At 33.5% G+C, this 23,973-nt stretch overlaps 1 protein-coding gene and 1 long non-coding RNA gene across 11 annotated transcripts in view; one reads left to right on the forward strand and one right to left on the reverse strand.

Annotated features, from left to right (window-relative positions):
* The window catches only part of CTNNA3 (catenin alpha 3), a 1,664,912-nt gene that overhangs the window by 566,973 nt on the left and 1,073,966 nt on the right, over positions 1–23,973 (reverse strand). The window lies entirely within an intron of this gene.
* LOC140631916 (uncharacterized) lies at positions 292–23,716 on the forward strand. 2 transcript variants are annotated; one of them, XR_012029462.1, is made up of 3 exons: positions 292–540; positions 4,882–5,006; positions 23,420–23,716. It is a non-coding gene; the product is annotated as an uncharacterized lncRNA (long non-coding RNA). The 2 variants fall into 2 exon arrangements; XR_012029463.1 differs by lacking the exon at positions 292–540 and adding an exon at positions 553–1,443.

Consider the following 23,973-nt stretch of genomic DNA (forward strand, 5'->3'; position numbering starts at 1 on the left):
CTTAAAAAATCTTAGTTAATATAACAAAAGCACTTTGTGGATTAAAAAGATGAGTTATGTGTAAGTACCTATAGGTCTGATTACCTCAGTGTCATGGGCATGTAGAGAAAATTAAAATAACTAGATATATGACACCTCAAAAACATCTAAGTTAGTATGTGAGGAGAATTAATATGACATTCACTTAAATTGGTAACACCATAATAATTTTGGAATTGTAACCACCACGATAATGACATCAAATTCAGTGTTCTAATTCTATGCATCCTTTTCTCAGGTAGTTAAATGGTGTTCTACTACCATTTGTTTCCTACTTTCTGTGCTGGTTTCCCCCTATTTCCTTAGTTTTGATAACTTTTTCTTTTATGTCTTCTCTCATATTATATTTCACTTACAGGATACTCTTCTTGCATTTTAAGTAAGCTATGCAATATTTGTCATCATGGATCTCCATAGTTACCTGTTTATGTTGAATGCTAGCATTGTGAGGCTGGGGAAAGGGTGTGGTGAGAACACATAACTCATCCTGGACTCCTACAGGTTTGCAGACAATTTATTAGACTGCATTCACCTTCAGTCTCCCAATTGTTGTAATCTCCTTACTCTATGAAGGGATGATCCCTGCATGATAGGATTACTAACACTAAAAAGTCTCATGAGGTTTTAACTTGCCTTTGGATACACAAAAAAACCTGAAATATGCTACTTTTTATTTTTTAGCATATATTAAAGACTTAGCATTTATTCATTAAGGAAATCAACTTACTTTATATAACACTACAATTAATAGATTCTCCGAGTCCTGAATCTAACTAGAGTTATTGCAGTTTGTCCATCTCCTTTTGCTTCTCTATACATATCTAAGGATGGCACTAACTATTCAGGGAGGCTGGGTATTCAAGAGTTTTCTATTTAGATAAGGCAGTAGAAGCCTACCCACCCATGACCTTTGGATTTTTCATGTCTACCCTCTTAATTCTTCATCATTTAGTTTTTTTAAATCATGATTATCCTTTCATTTTTCACTGTCTACTGCTGTCTTTTTCACTGTCTTCTGATAGTTCTAATTTCAAAGAGATGGCTTTTGCTTTCTTACTTATGCTTAGATTCAAGTTGCATCATGTCCCTCAGTAATTTTTATCAGGTGGGGACTAGCTGATTTCTAGGAATACATGGCTTGTTTTGAAAGAAAGATGTACATTTCCTTTACATATTATAGTATTAGCTTTTCTAAGTCTTAATCCATACTGCTAGGGAAAATAGTGAAAAATGCAACCTAGGACTCTTTAGGTCATGTAAAATGCAATAAACAAGAAAAACAATACTTACCAGAAAGTCTATAAAAGGCAATCATTTTGACATGAAAGTCAAACAATTTATTTCCCTCTCTTCTACACTAATTATTAAGACAGAACAACCTATCAAATCAAGATCACCAGTAAGGTAAGGTTTTGTAGACAAAGGAAAATGGAATTTAGGATTAGATCTCACATTTTACACCAATTCCATCACTTATTATTTTATGTGATTTTAGACAAATTGCTTACTCTTTGAGCTTTAGTTTCCTTACCTGTAATGGTTACAAAATGCTTATTACAAAGGTTGTTAGTACAATATAATTAACTAAATGAAAAAACTAATACCTAGTACCGAGTTAAACATTTTATGAATGTTTGTTTCCATGCAGAGAGTTTGGGACAAAAAAATACAAAGAGTACATCGAGAATTTAAACACTATATACACAAACACACATAACACACAGAATATGAGATTCTGATATACTCAACAATCATTTGATGTCTTAATTATAAAAATGTTCCTTGGCTAAATAAATATGAATTTAAGGAAAAAATCTACAGAAACACTGCATTTTTACAACATAAAACTGAAATAAGAGAAAATTTGCCTTAAAAAAAATTCTCAAACCAATAATGTATATTAAAACTTCAGGTAAAAAATAAAAAATAAAAAATAAAACTTCAGGTAATGGAAACTACTTTCATTCCAATGATGAAAAAGCAGAGGCAAGGGATTTTTGGATCCTTATAATCTGCTGCTCAGGGATTTAATAAGTTTAGAATTTGGAGTAGGAGAAATATCTATCTTCCAAAGAGTTCAAGTGCAGAAATTAAAAATTAATTTGATGTCTTTGCCAAATTAATAACCCTCCTTTTTAAAATGAATTTTATAAAAATATAACATTACAAAGTTCCTTCTACTGCAACATCCAGTTCCATGTAAACATAAAGGTAAAATGCAAGCTAGTCATTAATTGCCAAAATGCGTTTTATAATAAGAGATTGGCTAAAGTTAAAAAGGGGGGAGAGTACATATTGGCAATTCTGAATGTTTGGAATTAGATATTTCCGCCATATAGTTGAAATTCCTCAAGATTCAACTTGTGTTTTTTTGTTTTGTTTTTTTTTTTCTAAAACCATTAACTAGAGTTCTTATAACATTAGGGGAATTACCTTTTTTAATTTTCAAAAAATATTTGCGGTGTACCTTCTATTTATCTAAGGTAGAAAATATTAGGACAGATTCAGAAAACATTTTATTTTAGTGGTTTTAAGGGAGAAAATCCATGCAAAAATATTTAATAAAGGCTAATGAGTATAGAAAATCCAGATCAAAGGAGCAATATTTTCCCTAAACTTTCAAAATGTATAAAGAAGATATGTATATAGGGTATAAGGTATAAAATGAATTGAACTAGTCACATATAACTTTCTCCGTTTCCTATTGCTTTATTCTCATTCTTTCTTCCTCTGAGAGGTCCCTAGAAGAGAAATTTCCTGAACCTCTGTGACCTAGTACTTTGATTTTTAGGATGCTGTGTCAGCTGCTACCATCATCTCCGAATGGGACATTTGAAGTAGCTTTAACCCTACTCCCAGCCACTCCCTCTGCAAACTGATAACTACAAATCATAAGTCTCATGAAGCTCCTAGCTCCCTTTTTCTCTTAGGATAATTTAAAAAGGATAAAGCCCTGAAATACTTGAGACTTGTTTATCCCTCTAGCAACAATTGCCATTGTCCCTCTAACTTTCTACTCTTCTTCCTTGCTTATATTCCTCCAGGTAATTCTAATTCATCTAATAGAGCTCATATCAAACATCACTTCCTCAGAGAAGCTCTATCAAATCTATCAGTTTCCTTGATGATATATTCATAAAATAATATTTCTTTTCGTCAAGTACTTATCTCATTATGTAATGGGATGTTCATTAGAGTGAACACTGAGTTCTTTTGATACAGTTTTGATCCACACTTCTCATTTTCACACAAAGCAGGAATTTTAATGTTTTAATGCTATTTCTCCAGCATATGTGGAGAATCCCCTCCCAATATAACTAGGATTCCAGTGTAAGTTTCCTTCTACCCAGCAGGCCTTATTAAAACTTTTCCAAAAAAAAAAAAAAAAAAAAAAAAAAATTCCCAAGTGAACAAGTACCTCCCTACAAGGAACCCTTATACCAGTACCTAGGATGATGAAAATATGTCCATCCTGTTTTATTTATAGCTAAACACTGGAATCACAGAAAAAAAAATCACAGAAAAAAACTGATAAGGTTTGTATTCAACAGAAAAGTATTGGCCATCTCTTCTTCATATTAAGATCTTTCAAGGGCTATTCCAAGCTGAGGATCATCTATTAATGGACTGGATCACAAAGCTTTCTCTACTTTATATATCCAGTGTCCTTGCAGGACTAGAATTAGAGAAAGGTGAAAATAAATATGGCAGTTTCCCCACTGAATTACCACAATCAAATATTTGTTATTTTCCTATGTCTTCAGGTCTTAATTATATGACTTTGTCAGCTATAGATCAGAACAGGAAAAATAAGAATACAAGCTGAAGAGCCAATTTTAAAATACTGTACCAATTTTACCACAAATAGAATAAGTAAAGAGAGTTTTATAATCTTTTTTTGAGAGTTTTATAATCTATTCAATTACCAATATATAGATGGGAAAGTGAAAAAATATTAAAACTTTTTATAAATTTATAAAATTTTATATTTTAAAATATATAAATTTATAAAATTTATAAATTTTATAAAATTTTTTAAAATTTTATTTTATAAAATTATATACACACACACACACACACACATATATATATATATATATATAAAATATACGAATTCTCTCTCTTTTTTTTTGTATTTTTTTATTGGAGTTTGATTTGCCAACATATAGTATAACATCCAGTGCTCATCCCGTCAAGTGCCCCCCTCAGTGCCCATTCCCCGCGTCCCCTCAACCCACCCTCCCCTCCACCACCCCTTGTTTGTTTCCCAGAGTTAGGAGTCTCTCATGTTCTGTCACCCTCTCTGATATTTCCCACTCGTTTCCCCTCCTTTCCCCTTTAATCCCTTCACTATGAACTCTGTCGAGAGAGAGAGAGAGAGAGAGAGAGAGAGAGAAAGAAAAAGAAAATCCTCTGAGAATGAAGTAGTGTTGCCTTTTTCAAATTAGAAACTTTGCCTATAATTCGGTCAATTCAATCTTTGTATCTTTTTCCTTCATCTGTCAAACTTGGAATAGAACATCTAGCCTATACAATTACTTAGAACTCAATAGTCAACTACATTGGGGAATGATTTAAAACCAAAATTAACCATACTAATTTGAGGTATTATTACACACACACACACACAAAAAAAAAACCTTCCAGATTTTCTTTTAAGTTGTTAATAGTCAGCCTTTGAGGAGAATGTCATTTTCAGTCTGGAAATGGAAAGAAAAATAACTATGTTTCCCCATTAAATAATTGTAAGCATTACTGTTTAAAATTTTCTACTACATTAGAGAAGACTACTTCTTCGTCACAATAAGTCGTAAAGTTGTGGATGTTTATTTCACTCTCTAGGACCTAAAGTCCTTAATTGCTGAAGCATATTCACTGGTGCGTGCAAAGTACCACAATGATGCACTACTTATTGTAATAATTAGATATTGAAGAAGCAATGGCCTACATTCAGGAGAACTCTCTTTGTGAGTATACTTCTTAAGGAAAATAAACAAACAAACAATCTTGATTCTCAGTTACAAATAAATTCATTAATAGATACTACCTTAGGAAGATATAACTGATACTGTATACTGGAAAATAGCCCCTCTTTGTTGAATGCAGATCTAAAAATTCTTAATTCTAAAGTGTTATTTTGTGCTCAGCAAGCTTTGGCCATAACATGCATAGTAAAAGATAAATAAGGTTATAGTTTTTAATTACAAACTTGAATATACTGGGCTATGTATAGAACCCAAGAATAAAGTACTACTGCTTCCTGGGAGTTGGACTATGTAAATTAGATTGAGTAGTAGGACACAAAGTTATGAACAGGAGAAAATTCTCTCTGGGGAAATATAGGTGACAAACCAACAATGGCTTTTAGCAGCTGGCACAGTCTATTTGAAGAGCTAATGTCATTTTACGTAATGGATTAGGAAGAACTGGATGCTCTCCATCATGCAGGCCAAGCATAATTTCCAGGATGACTGGGTTTTCTGACATAAAAGACACTACGCTTCCTTAGATTCTCTAACCTCATTTACAGTCCCCGTGATGAGGGATGTGAAGAAGTGGTCTGTTTCTTCATAGCCAGCTGAGGCTTTAGCTGCAGTGAAAGCAAGATTCAAGGGATCATTAACATGCAAAATTCACAGAACTATGACCAGTTGAATGTGAGGGATGAGAATTAAGGAGTCAAGGATAGTTCCCAAGTCTCTGGCTTGAGTTAATTAGTGGTAGTTCCATTAATTTCCATGATGGAAATAAAGGGTACAGATTATGGTTTGGGGAAAGCAAAATTGTAAATTGCAAAAGTTCAAGATTAAATTAGAAGCACACAATTTTATGTTGGACACAATTTTTACACTCCCCCCCCCCCCAAGAAAAAGACTTACTTGAAATTCATTTATATGTGGCAGATTCTTCTTTTAGAGAAATCATTTTCACTTTCCAAATAATATTAGTAGTTTTTTCTGTTTGACCAATAGTTACAAAAACAAGTGTGTAACATATAAGAAAATGTAGCAATTACATTGACTTAAATCATAGAAAACTAATGATCAACAACAGTAAGGAAGAATAGGATTGGGGTCACAGTAACAAAGACCAGACCACATCTTTATGTCAGAGGGCATGGAGTTCACCTATATTCAAGGTTTAATATTCTTGAATGCAAAGACAAGATAGGTCAAACTATGGAAAAAGCCCAAATATCCATCAACTAATGAATGGATAATATATATTCCATTATGTCTATATCTGTACTACCTGTTTATTTCAAATGGAATAGATAGATATAGAAATAGATAGATAAAGATATAGGCATAATGGAATAATACTCAGCCCTTAAAAAAGAATGAAATCTTGCTATTTGCAATGACATGGATGGAGCTAGAGAGTATTATACTAAGCAAAATAAGCCAGTCAGAGAAAAAAAAAACCATATGATCTCACTCATATGCGGAATTTGTGAAACAAAACAGATGAACATATGGGAAGGAAAAAGAGAAAGAAGCAAAGCATAAGAGACTCAACTATAGATAACAAACTGAGGGTTACTGGAGGGAAGGTGGGTGGGGATGGACTAGATGGGTGACAGTATTAAGGAGGGCACTTGCTGTGATGAGCAATGGGTGTTATATGTAGGTGATGAGTCACTAAATTCTACTCCTAAAAACCAGTATTATGCTATTCGTTAACTAACTGGAATGTAAATAAAAATTTAAAGCACATAAACAAAAAAAAAAATACAAGATAGGTGATGATGCAGAATTCAGTCTATACAATGGTTTCATAAACATTAACTCTGGAAAATCCTCCATTAAAATACAGACTTTTTGTAGTTTACTTATGTTTATGTGAGAGATACTCAAGGCAAACTTCCGTGGCCCCATTTGTTTCCCTTTTCACAGTGCTTTAAGAATGAGGTTATTAAAATCAGCAAGACGGGTCAATGTTCTCAGGGGGCAATGTTGCAACCAATATAACCAAAAGGAGACAGCTTGTTCTTCTAGCAGTTCAGCTGTTGTGCCCAAGATTGCGAATCTGAGAAACCACCAAGGAGCCAACACCGATGCAAACACACGAGGGTTTATTTACAAGCTCGAGCTTGAGTCCAAGTATACCCGACACAGCGGAGCAGGGACTTGGACCCAAGCTCGAGCTTGAGTGCTTCTAGAGCAGACACATGACTACTTAATCAGGCATTTAAGACTTAACTGATGAACTTTTCAAATAATTATCAAAGATCACTTGCATATGGCACTGTATAGACTAACCACTGAAAGCATGAATTAAACTGCAGATTTTAATCATCTTGTTGATAGGAGGTGCTGTGGATTTAAAGAAAAGATAAATGTCTTCTGTCATATTATTGTCTTAATGTAAGTAATACTCATCCTCGCTAGAGTTTAGCTGAGTAGGAAAGAAGCATGTTGTAGAGAGACGGTCAATCAGGCTTAACCTATTTTCAATACGGTGAGTTTTCTTCCCTGGCTTTATTTATTTTTTTTTCATTTTATTTATTTATTTATTTATTTTAATATCTTTTTTTTATTGGTGTTCAATTTACCAATATACAGAATAACCCCCAGTGCCCATCACCCAATCACTCCCACCCCCCGCCCTCCTGCCCTTTTACCACCCCTAGTTCGTTTCCCAGAGTTAGCAGTCTTTATGTTATGTCTCCCTTTCTGATACGGCTTTATTTTTTTATTATTCTTCAACCTAACTTATTTTTGTTTGCTTACTAGATCTATCTTACCAATCTTGCAGAACTTTTGTTCCAATAAAATGATATACGTTCAGCTACTGTGGTTCTCATCATAGATGCTGTCATCATTATTATATTACCTCATAGAGTTGTGTAAAACCTTACTGCTCAAAGTGCCATAGGCTGACTAGAACCTTCAGCATTATCTGGAACTTTAGACCTGCAGAATCTCAGGTCCCATCCCAGAACTACTGAATCAAAATCTGCGTTTTAACAATATCTCCAGGTTATTTGAAGGCACACTAAATTTTAAAACACTAATCTAAAAGGTTAAAATTTCATAGGTGAAATACGTAAAATAGTTCCTGGTTAATTTTTTTTTAAGATTTTATTTATTTATTCGTAGAGACACAAAGAGAGAGAGAGAGGCAGAGGGAGAAGCAGGCTCCATGCAGGGAACCCGACGTGAGAATTGATCCTGGGTCTCCAGGCTCACACGCCAGGCTAAAGGTGGCACTAAACCGCTGTGCCACGGGGGCTGCCCTCCTGGCTAATTTTTAATAAACATTTTCTTCCCTGCCTTACTAACTTAGAAAATGGGTTAACCCATTTTCTCTCCATCTTAGAAAGCTACTTTTCATTTGTTTTTATTTATTATAATGCACACACACACATACACACCACACTATCATCACAAATACCAATAACAGAAATGGGTATTAAATCCCTACTGTTTTAAACACTGAGGATAAAAATACAAGCCATGATCCCTGAACCAGAATGTAGCATCTCTTTAGGATGACAGGACATTTATATAGAAAACTTAAATATGAGGTACTTGTGCCAATAAAATCAAATTTCTCTGTCAATAATAGCATCATAACAAAATGACCGAATGGCTGATATGTTTGAAATGGTTTCACTTAAAATACAAGTTATTGGTTATACATGAAAGTCATTTTCGCAGTTTATAGTTTAGATGGGATCAAATTCCATAAAGTGAGATGGTCATCTTTAAGATAAGAAGAAACTGAGATACAAATGAGTGGACCACTTATCCCTGATCAAGAGACCTGCTCCATGTGCTTGCTATTGATGTGGGGAACAAAGGCAAAATAAAAAATAAATAAATTTCCTTACAAGTTACACCCGATTGACAAATCCTTGATACTGGCAAAATGACCTTCCTTCAGGAATTCAACTGCCTCACCTTGCTAAGGGCAAAGTATCAAGCAAACCTGAATAATTATCAACATTTGAAACTTATTTGTTAAAAACCAATACAGTGATTTCAGCAGAGAATCTACAGGGACACTCAGGCTCTTTGTTATTTTAATCCCTGCCTAAATCTCATCATCATAGGAGTGGCTCCAATTATTTCCTATTAAATCAACATTGTAATTATAGCAAAAGAATCTGATTTCTTTCATTTCTCCTCAATCTCCCAGAACTGTAAATACTTCCTCAAATTTAATCACATTAATTTGGCATCTCCTTGGTGCTTTCATTATGTACTTCTATTACTAGATTTGCAAAAATATTAGTGTAGTAGAACCCCAATAATTTTTTCTATAAAATCTTGATTAGCCTTAAATTTGTTCCCTTCACTGAAGCTACTTCTGAATATTATAAAAATCTTCCCATAATGAATGGATCTATCACTCAATCTTTTATTAAACCATGAAAAGATCTTAAAACATTGTTAGGCAAAATGTTCTACAGAGTCATCCAAACTTCCCTCCATAACACATAATAAGCATTCTGTGATATTAAGACTTGAGAATGGTCTTTACATTCTGAAAGTGCAGATTTTTTTTTTTTTTTTCATGGAGTGACTGTTAGGTTATAAAGTATGTATTCACCCTAGGGGAGAGATGTCTTCATTCCTCTCCCACTATTCAGTGGATTCTAACTTTACATTTCAGAGATGTATATTATCAAATGGGTGCTAAAGACTCATTTAAGAAGTTCCTATTTCTATGTGTGGAGAGATTTTGCAATGCATATTTAAAAAATTTTAATCTGCAGACTTTAAATAAAAATTCACTCTTAGAAATGCATTCTAATGAAATAATCACAGATGTACATTGAAGTTTAACTTAAAGATACCACAGTGGTATATAATAAATGGAACATCATAAATGACCAGAATTGAGATTGGTTAAGTAAATTACAAGGCAGTCTTTAATAAAATATTATGCAGCTATGAAAAATTATGTCACAGAACAAGTTTGAATAATATGCAAAAGAATTCAAAGCATTTGAAATGAAAGAATATGTTAAAAATATGAGTGTGATATAATTTATTTTTACATATAGAGATAGCTATTTTTCACTGAATAATCTAAAAGGTTGTACCTTAAAGTATGACTATAACTTCTGGTAGAGGAATTATAAGAGATTTCTATTTTTAAATTTATTTTTGTTTGTTTAAATAAAACATGAATTATATTTTAAAGATGAGAGAAATGAAGCTCTATTAGAGCTATTCAAGTATTTCCTTTCAGCATCTCTGTTTATCTCTCATGTTCATTTTAATTATGAGGAAAGCTCTGAGTAGTGTGTAACATCTGATTCACAATTATGAGCTGATTTTAAAAGTTTCTTCTATTGCTCATGGTGAAATAGGGGAATTCATGAAAATTTCTGAATTATCCCTATTTAGAGTTTAGCTAAACCCTTTTAAGATATCGATTTGTTCTTCAGCATTTTAACTTTATTCTATCTACTTTGAGCTTAATGGACAACCCATTCTATTTGCCAACTCCATCAGTAATTTTATTTACTGCTTCAGCCCTTGAAACAAGTTAATGCAGAAGACTTAATGGTATTTTAGGATTTACTTGACACAGAAAAGTGACCCAAGGTTTCATCAGCTATAATGTCCCTTTGGTATTAAATATTTTAATGTGTTAACTATGACAGATACAGGATGGCCAGCTTCCCAGTGAATGACCAGCCTCCTGGTAAATTTCCCCTTCCCTTTTTGTACCATGCAGCCATAACCTATAAAATCTGTTCTCTTATATACACAGAAGATCTTAACTGAAGTCTTAATGTTGAACATTTTCTAAATCTGAGGAGATTCTATCTCAACGGTGTGGGAAAAGATAACCATACAAGCAAACTTTGAGCTGCTGAGACTGCAAACATCACTGTGTTCCATTTTGTATTTCAATGTCTTTGTGAATATGTAACTTAAAAAAAAGAGGAGCCTTTTAATAAATGTAAATTAGGATTGCTTTTGTAGAAAATGTTATTTTAAAAGTCCTGCCTTATTTTTAGTAATATATTCTAGATTTAAACTGATAAATCTTTTGAATGCTAAATGCACTAAACTTAACATGACCATGTCACATGATTGAATAAGTTATCACCTGAAAAAAATGAAGTCAACCTTCAATATGTATCTGTAAGAAAATTGTATATTATTTTGCTTTTTTTGAAGTCCACAGTCTAATAAATAAACATGAAGCCATTAGAAGAAAGTTTAATATATTTCAAGCTGTATTGTTAAACAATATTAAGAACTTCCTTTCACATAGAGTGTATATATATATATAGTGTATATAGAGTGTATATATATGTATATAGAGATATAGATATAGATATAGTGTACTTTTCATTATTTTAAATTTGTCTAAGGCCAAATAAACGAGCAGTATTCTATTGCCCTTCTACTTGTATGGGGAAAGATTTATGTTGAAAGGCATTACCTTCTAGTTAGAAAGCATAAATGATAAGGACTGTTGTTCCTATAATTAATCATACTATGGTATAGACCTCTCTCAGTGACTTAGCAAAATGCATCTAGATATGAATTGTAATATTGAGGTAAAATAATACAAATGAATAGGTAGGATATTTTCTTTTCTTCCTTTATGCCTTTTATATATTAAAATAAGACAAAATAAAAAATACATAAACTTCAATGTATAGCTTTAAAATCACAACCAAAACCCAAGTTGAAAAAGAGAATATTGGCATGACTTACACATCCCTACATTCTTATTTTTCTTTATGATTTAACCTCATAAATATGCATTAGTTGTATCTGTTTCTAGAATTTATGAAAACAAAAAATTCTATGTCTGGCTTCCTTACTCAATTTTACACTTGTGAGATTCATCGAGGTTTCTGTAAGCAGCCTGATTTTGTTTACTTTTCAAATTAAGGTCAGGGAGTTGTTTTTGTATTTTTTTCAAGGACTTTAGTTGTGATCTATGAGAAGTGTGGGCCATAGTGAATTTATACTACCATGACAAAACTGATAATGCTATTTTTTATGATATCTAAACCCAAATAGTTTATAATTTGTCTAGCATTTTTACATATATGCTCATTTCAGGGATTGGCCTAGAATTTTTCATTTTGAAATGACTCCTTTTTTTGGTCATCATAGAACAAGTTGATTCTTCCCTCTTGTGCTAATTTTTGGTGGAATTTGTATAACATTCAGACTGTAGTTCTTAAATATTTGAAATAAATCACCAGTGAAACCATCTTAGCCCAGAGTTTTCGTAGTACAAAGGTTTGTTAATTGTAGATTCAATTTTGTTTATACTTACAGGACTTTTCATATTTTTAGCTGCTTCTTGTGTCAGCTTTCATGAGCTGTATTTTCCTCAAATATGTTCACATTATCTAAACTTTCAAATTTATCTGTGAGAAATTGCTCATAATATTCTTTTATTATATTTTCAGTCTTTAAGCCCTATAATTATGCCTCTTTGATGTTCCTGACACACTGGTGATTTCTGAATTCTATTATTTTTTTTATATATTTTTTAAAGATTTTATTTATTTATTCATGAGAGACACAGAGAGAGTGAGGCAGAGACACAGGCAGAGGGAGAAGCAGGCTCCATGCAGGGAACCCAACATGGGACTCGATCCCAGGTCTCCAGGATCACGCCCTGGGCCGAAGTCGGCGCTAAACCACTCAGCCACCCAGGCTGCCCCCAAATTCTTTTATTCTCAATCAGTTTCATTAGGGCTTATCAATTTTATCAGTCTTTAAGAAAAATTTAGATTTATTAATTTCATATTTTTATACTTTATGCTTTTTATTATTTCCCATTGCAAATAAGTTTCTTTTGCGGTTTTTCAACTTCTTAGATTGATGCTTACATATTACTTTTCTATCATTTTTCTATGAATTGGAAATTTTTCATTCCTATTTGCTTCTAATTTTTTTCTAATTTCCATTGTGACTTATTCTTTGAGCCATGTTTATTTAAAAATAATTCTTCAGGGTACTGAAATATATTGAATTTGTCATATTTCTGTTAGTGATTGCTAGATAATCTCATTGCAAGCAGATAACCTATACAGTCTAATTTCAAACCTTTGAAAATTTTGAGACTCACATTATGTTCAAGAATATAGAGTCTTTGTATGTTACCTATTTTGAGTGTGCTCAAATAGAGTACAATGTATCTTTGGAATTTGTTAGTTACAGGGTTCTACAAATGTTCCATTAGGCGAGGCTTTTAAAATTGTAGAGTTCAAATCTCTATCCTTGCTAATTTTTTAGCCATGTAGTCTATCAATTACTGAGAGAGATAAGTTAAAATTCATAGTATGTTTGGAAATTTTTCTATTTTTCTTAATAATTTTATAAATTTTAATTTGTGTATTTGAGGACACATAAGTGCACAGATATCTAGATCAAAATATACTTATTAATCTTTAATTTTTTTGAATTATTGAGTTTTGACATGGGATAGTGTTATCACATAAAACACAGGATGCCCAGTTACATTTGGATTTCAGATAAAGGGATTTTTTTTTTTTTTAAGTTTAAGTATCTCTTAGATATTCCTTGGTGCATACTCACACACTAAAAAGTTTTTGATGTTTATCTGAAATGTAAATATAACCAGGAATTCCATGTGTTTTATTTTCCAAGAATGGCAACTCTAGTCTAGGTGTGTCTGCAGTTCTGGAAGAGGCAGCTAAGAAGCTGAGCAGATTTTTTTTACAGAAACTCAAGAATATGAAACAAAGTTCAGAGTAAGGAACTATCCTTACCCTGAATTATCCAGTTTTGGATAATTCTCAGCTAAAGTGGTTTTCAATATTCTTTCCCTTCTCCTGAGATTCTAGTGGTAAGTATGCTAGATTATTACCATTCTGCTGTTAACAGCTATTACTTTAGTCCTGTTTACCTGTATGTAATGTGCTATTTAACTCTTTCCCTGAGTTCATAATTTCAGCTATTTTTTTCCACTTCTAGAATTTCTATTTTTTTTTTATGTGGTATGCCACATTCTGTAAATTATCATCCTTGTATGCCATCTTGGTTTTTATCCTATTTACATAAAAAGCATGGGCTCTTTTCTTCCTTCCTTCTAGTCTCCTTGCTTTTTTCCTTCTGGCATCCTTGTGTTTGTACATCTTTGTTTAGTTTTTCTCTTGCTATTTCTTGTTCATATACTTTTACTCTAGTGGCATTCTTGATTCCTAGATTATGTGTTGAACATTTTGTTTAAATAACAGTTGTATAAATAATTGGGAGACCCATGATGATGATTCCATCTGAAGAAGTTTCATGGCATCTGGGGTATTACCAGTCCAGGACTGCCTTACTTCAGTCTCAAGATTTGAGGTTTGTTTGGCCACTCAAATGACTTGAAAATAGGCTCCAGTTTATGTTGAGGTTGGTTTAACTTTGTTTCACTCTTATTCCTATATATAGTTTTTCAAGGTCCCAGACCAAAAGAGATGATGTTTTCCTCCCTCTGATAATTCCTTACCCTGAACTTTGTTTCATATTCTTGAATTTTTGTAAAAAAAAAAAAATCTGCTCAGCTTCTTAGCTACCTCTTCCAGAACTGCAGACACACCTAGACTAGAGTTGCCATTCTTGGAAAATAAAACACATGGAATTCCTGGTTATATTTACACTTCAGATAAACATCAAAAGCTTTTTCGTGTGTGAGTATGCACCAAGGAATATCTAAGAGATACTTACACTTAAAAAAAATCCCTTTATCTGAAATCCAAATGTAACTGGGCATCCTGTGTTTTATGTGATAACACTATCCCATGTCAAAAATCATCAGAATGACTAGATCATTTCTCTGGATTTCCATTTTCACCTAGATCTTAGCCTCGTTCATCCCCCCACCCCACCCCCATTTTTTAGCTCTTTGATGCCTTTAAGAAGATATTTTAAACAGTATTTTGTCCAGCTATTTCAGTTGTCTTCAGTGAGAAGTTTCATCCAAATTACCTAGCCTAGTCTGCCATCAGCCAAATCAAACACCTCCTATCCCATTTTCTAGGTGCATTTAATATTAAATATACCAATTATTTAATCAAGATGCTTTAACATTTGAAATGATGAACACGATACTTTATAATTTTTCATTTTTATGGTCATATCTTTTATTCCAACTAAGTATCTACTAAGTATTGCTTTTATGATTTGCTCAATTCAGAGCTAAGTTTCTGAAAGAAGATGCATTTTCTGTTTTTCCTTGGAATGAACAACATGCACGTTGTGTGTGCATATGGGAGAGGGGTGTGCATGCTACAAAATGTGAGAAAACAACATGCATCATTATTTTCAGCAGATCGGTTTTTCACAAGTTCTCTGAAATATAAAAGCATCATAATCAGGGCCCAATAGATTTTATGATTAAGTGGCTCTTTTGAATAAACTATCATTATCTACCTTTCAGACATTATTCACAAAGATTAAAATAGTAGTGTCCCTCATTAGCTATCCAAGATATGATATGATGAGGACACAAAAATTGGTATATACTGTGTTCAATCTCTGGTCATAAATACATCATGAATACATGAAGCATACATCACAGTGAGGGTTTGTTAAAATGATGGTAAAGACATAGAATGATGAGTGTATTTTCTGCAACAGTGGGGTTTTTGTGTCTCTCCACATGCCATCTGATTGATACTAATGTCTACGTGAAGTGATAGACAGGTAGTTATTTCTGGCAGTTCACTTACAGAAACGTGCTGCCACAACTGTAGTTCCTATATTTATCTCTTTCCTTTGCTTCCAAAATTGTTGAGTTACTCCTTTTCCTGATGATGAATGAAATATTCTTAGTCTTTCTTCTTTATAAAACATTCATCTTTAGAATATCCTGATTATCAGATTATTATTTAAAAATATTCTTTTACTTTACTTTTTTCCTATTACTAATTTTGAGTTGGTTTTATTTGATTCGTAAATGTACTCCATTCAGAACACCCTGGAGAAAGACTTAGTAGCTGTTAACAATTGGCTAGTGGCTGAGTCTGTTCAAGTATTTCCAGTGTATTTATCAAAAGTAAAATGGTTATAACCTTCAAAGCCAACTGTACTCCTTAGCCTTGAGAGTGACATTGTCAGAAACACTACAGACTGCCAGAGAGCAGAGAATAGGTGTAAAATGAGAAAATAAGCACTAGGGAACCCTGGGATATGGGTAAGCAAATGCTATCATTTGGATAAAGCTTGTGTACATTTGGCCAGAGCACTAGGTTTCTGGCCTTGACCTCCCATGTTCTGCTCACACATGAAGCCTTCAGTTATACTTGTAGCAGCTGCTTTCTGTCTGCCAACTCCAATCCTTTATAAAAAGCTAGAGCACTTCCACTTTGTTGTATGAGTTATGTTTTTAATTTAACTGTCTTTCTTTCCTACTCTTGCCAGGATTTTGTTCATATTATAATTTTCTTTTGGAGAAAGGGAAGAAGAAACTGCTTTACTGCTTAAAGAGGCATATTAGGTATTGGAAATCTTTGACACTTTTCCAAGATTCACTAGTGGCTTGCAAAATTCTGGGTGAACGATTCAGCTAATACTTCTACCTTATGATAATAATTCAGTATCATGTATTATATACATTTCTATATAGAAATAAAGACCCAAATTCACTGATCTTACTAGGCTCATTTTTTTAACTTTTTACAACATATGTGTGTGGTATGTGTGTGTATAGGTGTGAGTGTGGCTGTGTATATGCAAGTGCATGCCCTGTGCTTTGTGTTGTAATTCTATTAATGGATTAATATTTAAAATATCTGGCAACTTCATCAATATTTATGGCAAACCTGTTAGCAAGAATCTGAAAAGGAATTTAAACCGCAATGGGAAAGTTACTTGTTATAACTGCAACTTCTTTGAAGGTAGGGAAAGTTTCTAATTCAATTTCACATCCATACTTTTAATGATTATCTTTTAAAATCTCACTAAAACATTTCTCTTTCAGCATCTCTTCTGAACTCTAGATTCATGTCCAAATGTTCTCGAATGATATCCCAACTTAAATTTTAGAAAAGTCACTCAAAAACAGTATGATCTTCATCTTCCACATCTGTTTTTCTTTCTGTGTTCCATACATCAGTGAATGACACTATTCTCTACCCATTTATGCAAGGCAAAACTGGGGATACACCTTTGATAGCTCCTTTTCCTTCCGACTCCTTATATCCAGCCCAAATATCTCTCCAGCCTATGCTCAGTTTTGCATTTTTACCAGATCCTTCCTACCTATAAACATCTAGTATTACTTGTTCAAATAGCCTCCCCCCAAACTGTTTTCCTTACATATATTCTGACCTTCTCCAATCTATTCTCTGCTCTGAGTCATATTGATATTTTCAACACAAGTCAGGTCTTCTTAACCCCCTTTCTTAGAAACACTTCATTGGCTTTCATTGATTCTTAGTATAAGAACAAAAATCCTTGATTTGGCATATAAGGCCATGCATGATCTGATTTTTACCTACCTCTCCAACCTCATTCTACATGTTTTTCTTCAATGAGGGGAAAATGTGACTTTTCCCACAAGACATTTGACAGTGTCTGGAGACATTTTTTTTTCTTTTCATTTCTTTCTTTCTTCCTTCCTTCCTTTTTTTTTTTTTTAATTATTGTCACATTTGGGTGGGTGGGAGAGATTTGCTATTTGCATCTAGTAATAGAGGCCACGGATGCTATTAAACATCTTACAATGCACAAAAAACTCTCTCACAAAGAGGAAGACAAAGTAGTCATCCAAAATGTCAAAAGTACTGAGATTGAGAAACCTCACTCTATGGGTTTTAACCATAATGCCTGTGATAAATATAATCATGCTGTATCTAGAGCCTCTTGCAAAGAAAAACTCATTGGGATGTTTATAAAATCAGTTCACCTGTCAGTCCTGTCAGGGACTGATCGATCACCTCCTTGGCTGAAAAATACCTCCTTACATAAGATGGCACCCTTTCCCGAACAGTCTACATCCAATGACTATGGAAGTAGGGGTTCTAAGATCTGGCCATCTTGGCCTGACACATCTTCTGATGGGCCATTAAAGTTCTATAGTTCCCATAGGGTCAGCTTGGATTCTCTTGCTGCCTCATTCTGCTTCTTTTCCATCCCCTTCCTGGGTGTTAATCCCAAAGGCACTTCCTAATAAATATCCTAGACTGTAATCAGCACTTCAGATTCTGCTTTCTGGAGAACTCAATCTGCTATGTTGACTTTCTTTTAGTTTCTTGTGCCAAAATGCATTCCCATCTTGAATCTTGGGACCTTTACACATTCTCATCTTTCTGTATGAATGTTCTTTCGTCATTTACCTGAGTACCATGCATTCAATCTTTAGACCACAACTTAAACAACTAATGATCCTCTTCTACTGTCTCTGAATATCAAAATCGTACCTCTACCCCAGGTTTTAAGCTTCTGTAATACAATGTAGCACTTCATTTTTACTGCTTCTCTTACTCAATTTGACTTTCTTTTTTTTTCTTTTTTTTAAGAATTTCATTTATTTATTCATGAAAGACACACACACACACAGAGGCGATACATAGGCAGAGGAAGAAGCAGACTCTGCAGGGAGCCCAATGTAGTACTTGATCTCAGGACCCCAGGATCACAATCTGAACCAAAGACAGATAGATGCTCCAACCACTGAACCACTCATGTGTCCCTCAATTTTACTTTCATTGGAATGAATGATATTTGGATAATATCTGTCTCTATTTCTACATCATAATTTCTCACTTTATTAACCATTGTATCATAGTGACTAATCCAGTGCTTGACACATAGAAGGCACAAAATAAAGACTTGCAGGAAGAAGAGAGGGAGGAAGGATTTTGTGACTTACACAGAGAATTTTTAGAAAATGTTACAGGAAAAGAAGTCATAATGTGTTTTTTCACATCTTTAAAAATTTAAACTCAACAAACGGGACTATTTCGACTTTTTACTGAAGATATCATAATGAAAACTCCCTTTCTTTTTTTTTTTTTTTAATTTTTATTTTTTTATTTTATGATAGTCACAGAGAGAGAGAGAGAGAGGCAGAGACACAGGCAGAGGGAGAAGCAGGCTCCATGCACCGGGAGCCCGACGTGGGATTCGATCCCGGGTCTCCAGGATCGCGCCCTGGGCCAAAGGCAGGCGCCAAACCGCTGCGCCACCCAGGGATCCCGAAAACTCCCTTTCTATGGTCCATCTTAACATAGCATGATGGCAAGATTTTAGGTTTTAGAGTCAAGCTGCTCTGGTTTCAAATTTTAAGATGGAGACTTAAACAAATTTCCTTACTTTTTGAGCCTCAGTTTTCTTATCTGTGAAACAATAACTTATCTCATATAATGACTGTCATCTCAATTTCCTGCAAAACACTTAACACATAATATATGTACAATAAGTAGTTTTCTATTATTACACTGACCTCAAAACTAAAAAAGATAAGAAAATTGTCTCTATATTTTTGCAATGCATGGTTACTGCAAAAGGGATTACAGCACACAAATAGGAGCACACTGCTTTAGTACTATGATTTTTCACATTTTATTCTTTTTAAGTGAATAGCTTCATGTCCTAGGCTATTTGTAAAGCTAAATCCATTTCATTTTATAAATTTGTTATTTTAATAAGAACTTTATGTGTTTAGTCATGATATTGGGATGACTATTTACAAATATATTTAAACTCAAGAAGAAAAAAATGTCATAGAGATATGATTTTAAATTAAACTTTAACAAGTTATAAAGTAAACAGTTTTACAGGACTTTTTTCTAAAATCAAGGTGGTTAGAATCTTGAAAGCTATCAGTGTTCATCTTCATTTTTTTAAATCTCTCCTTTCATTTTACCACAATGTGTGAATGGACTAAGGGAGCAAGACAGAGGTCCATATATACTAGACACATTATATTAGTGGATTTATGTTATATCTAACAATTATTGTTAAATATTTACAATGTGCCAGGCACTGTATCCAAGTTTTTTAAAAAATATATTTTATTTATTTATTCATGAGAGACAAAGAGAGAGAGTCAGAGACATAGGCAGAGGGAGAAGCAGGCTCCATGCACGAAACCCAATGTAGGATCCCAGAGTCTGGGATCACGCCCTGAGCCAAAGGCAGACGTTCAACTGCTGAACCACCCAGGAGTCTCTGTATCCAAGCTTTATATATAATGCCTTTAGTTAACCATCAGAAGAAAGACCTGTTATAAGAGATTATTATTTACCACATTTTACTCAAATAGAATAAACTATCCCAACATCACTTGGCTACTGCATGGTAGACCAAGTTGTCAACTCAGACTTTTGAATTGAAAGGCTTATTCTTTACATCTCTCCTATAAAACCTCAGCAATGCATTATAACTAGGGTTAAGAGGGAAAAAAGGCTCTATCATATCAAAGATCTGATGGGGAATTAGAATAGATTTTCAAAAAAAATTTAAAAAAAAATAAAAAATATAAAAAAGAATAGATTTTCATAATACCTTCTTTATAGAATAAATAAAATAAAATGGACTGTAGTCACTCTTGTCTTCTAAGGGAAAAGGAATATATACTGATAATAGAAAGAAAATGTTACGTAAAACTCTCTTTTTTATAAAGTAGCTGAAAGAGATGGATATAACCAGGCACAAATAGGAGTGTCAGATTATGCAGAGGATTGAGTTGGGTGAAGTTGCATACTAGGGAAGGTGTAAGGGAGAAGTCTAAGTAGAGGAAGCTTCCAGAACAGGAAGCAAGGAGATTCTGTTGACCTAGGTAGGTATAGGGACTAAAAAGAAACACACAAAAATGTTGTAGGTCTTTGAAATTTCTACTAAAAACAGACTTTTGAGAAATTTTCAGTGTTGCAGTGGCTGTAAGATTTATAATAGGTATTTTGCACATTCAATTTTTAGTTGTTTGCATTACCCTATATTCTGTATATTCCTGTGTGGTTTGCATTGTTCTGTATTACCGAAAATCTTTAGTCAGATTGACTACATATCTTGTGATTATGTTTATGGAGGGAGGGGGAGATCAAAGATAAGGAATTAAGTACCATATATAGGATGGTTATGAACAGGGAGGAGATAAAATTTGAGGGCAAGAGCTCAATCAACAGAACCTGAAAGCCATCCATAGATTTAACACAGTCCTTTTCAAAATCCCAATGGAATTTTTCACAGAAATAGAAAGAAAAAAAATAACCCTAAATCTGGTATGAAACCACAAAATGTCCCAAAAAGACAAAAAAATCTTGGGAAAGACCAAAACTGTAGGTGTCACACTCCATGATTTCAAAGTATATTACAAAACTATGTAAGCAAAGCATTATGGTACTGGTGTAAAAATGACACAGACTGTCATAATAAGCATAATAAAGCCCAGAATTTGGAGTCAGAAATCACCATGAAAACATATTGCCTGGAATTTTGTAACTTGTTTTTAATTTAAAATAATATAAAATACACATATATACATATTAGTGTGGTCACAATATTGGTCTTGGAAAGTAAACTAAGGTTGATTTTATTGAAATGTCACTGATCAAAGAGAACTTTAGCTAAACCCTCAGAGCATTGCTATTATATATCAGGTAATTTGCAAATTGTTTTTATACACATTTTTTTTAATCCTTACTACAACCTTATGATGCAGATACTATTATCTTCATTTTAAAGAGAAGAAACTGGGCTGAGCTAGGTTAAATAACTGGTTGTAGTTCACTCAAGGAAGTAAATAGCCCAGCTGGGATCTAACTCCAAATCCAGTGTAACCTTCCCTGCACATTCTCACCTTCTTTAAGAAATAGTTAAGCCCTCTTTATCCCTTACTCTTCTCAGTCAATAATAGAATCATTTGAAGAATATTTTAAAGGATAACTATAAAAAAATACTCAATTACTATTTTACTACACTCAATTACTTCACAATATTTAAGACTATATGAAATAATATCAGGTATATAACAGCTCTGCCCATTGGTTGGAACATTAAAGATGCTCAGTCTTATTTGTGTTGTTATCATTGCATTATATGAATATTTACTGAAGAGAGATTATTTCAGGCTACCTTTTTTAGTTTACTGATTATAAATATTCTAAAGCTATAATTATTATTTTATCAAATATACTTTCAAATATAAAAAAAGTTATTTTATTCTCCTAAGAAGCTTATAGTGTCTCACTGAAAATATCTTTACATTATTTTTTCAATAAACTCATCTTTCATATTCAGTTACATTTCATGTTAGTTCTAGCTTATAACTCCTATGAATGAGGATTTTTACTGCATTTCCCAAAAAATAAAATGGTAACTTTTCTTGAAAATAGGTAACACAAGCTTGATCTATATATACACGTTTTAAGAGAGGATGGTTTCATCATCATCAGTTGCTTTTGCTTTTTATGTTCTGGTATAGAACTGTCACTGCAAATAGAACACAGCAGGTGACCTCAGAACACTCAACCTCCCCTTGTGTTCTGTAGATTACAGGAGCTTTATAACTGCAAAGTTCATAATTATATTAAATAACTCAGCATATAATAACTACCACTCTTTTCTTCCAAATCTCTATTATTAATAAACATCCCAGCCTTCTACATCAGCCATAAATGTATTAGGCAGCACAGCTGCTTTTAGAGCACAGTTTTACAAACACAAAAGAGCAAATCAAATTAAATAACCACATCTTCTTTATTTTGCAAATTATAGAAGAATTAAAAGTAATTCTTCTTATCAAAGATTTATTTTTCTCTATGAATACAGGCATTCCAAATCCTGATTTAGTTTTCTGTGCTGAAAATATGCTGTCATTTTGCAATTCATTTATAAAGATGAGGAAAGAAAAATTGTTGCATTGGGGGGGGAGGGGGGAAGATCTTGTAAAGACCTAATTACATAATAATGTTGCTAGTTCTTTTGTACTCTCCCTCATAGGAAGAATTGACACCATTTACCCACATAGATAATAAGGGCTGCAGGTAATCACCCCTCTGTCTTCAGAGACTTTGCTGAAAGTTGTCTGTTATGTTTAAGCTTCCAGAGCTTCAAGGCTTGTACTAGCTCAGGGTTAAAAAGTGAGAAAGGTCCTTATTAATCAGCTCCCACAACCAGCAGGTGTACAATGACCAGAATGCAGGAGATGGCCTGGTGTCATCCAGGAGTCAGCTGGGCTGCAGAAGCCATATACTTCCCCATTCCCACTTATGGGACTCTTTATTCAAAATCTGATTGTCTTCCCTATAGCTAATCCAAGCCCCTCTGGAAATGGAAAGTAATAATATCCTTAGGGTTTGACTGTTCAACTGCCTGACTACTAGTTGACATGTAAAGAGTGCTAGGTCAACTTTTGTTAAGTGAGTAGGTGAGTGGCTGAGGGGATGTCATGATGTGAATGATGAAGTTTCCTCTTTCCGATTTTTCAGGAGCCTGGAAAGCATAGAACCTCTCATCCTCCAACCTGCCTATGAGTGCAACCCTGCACTCATCCTGACAAAGTTGCCTGAAGTGTAAATGTGATGGATCTAAGAGAAGAGGGAAGGACAGGGAGGAGAGATATCATGTAATAATGAACTTGCATTATTTGAGCCAGGTTATTTATATGTTACTCATTCAATTCTCGTAATGAAAAAGCAAGGGAAAATTTTTTTTTCAGGTGAGAGAATTAAGTTGCTCTTACATGAAAACAGTAGCTCAAATAATAAAGCTAGTAAGAGTTATAATTAGCATTAGAACCCATGTATCCTTGACTATTTCTATAAGACAATTCCGCCTTTTCTATGCACATCCGAGAATCAAATACATTCTCCCTCCTCTCTCTTTGATATCCCAAGTGTCAAACTACTAGGTCATAAAACAATAATTGAAACATTTCACTTCCTTACAATGAGAATTTCTTGTATAAATGCCATTATAAAAAGAGATAACCTTAAGTATTTATAATCTAAAGCCGAGAAAGTGATAGCCCTTGTAAAACAAT

The sequence above is a fragment of the Canis lupus genome, chromosome 4 (genome assembly GCF_048164855.1).
Source record: "Canis lupus baileyi chromosome 4, mCanLup2.hap1, whole genome shotgun sequence".
NCBI classification, from domain to species: domain Eukaryota; kingdom Metazoa; phylum Chordata; class Mammalia; order Carnivora; family Canidae; genus Canis; species Canis lupus.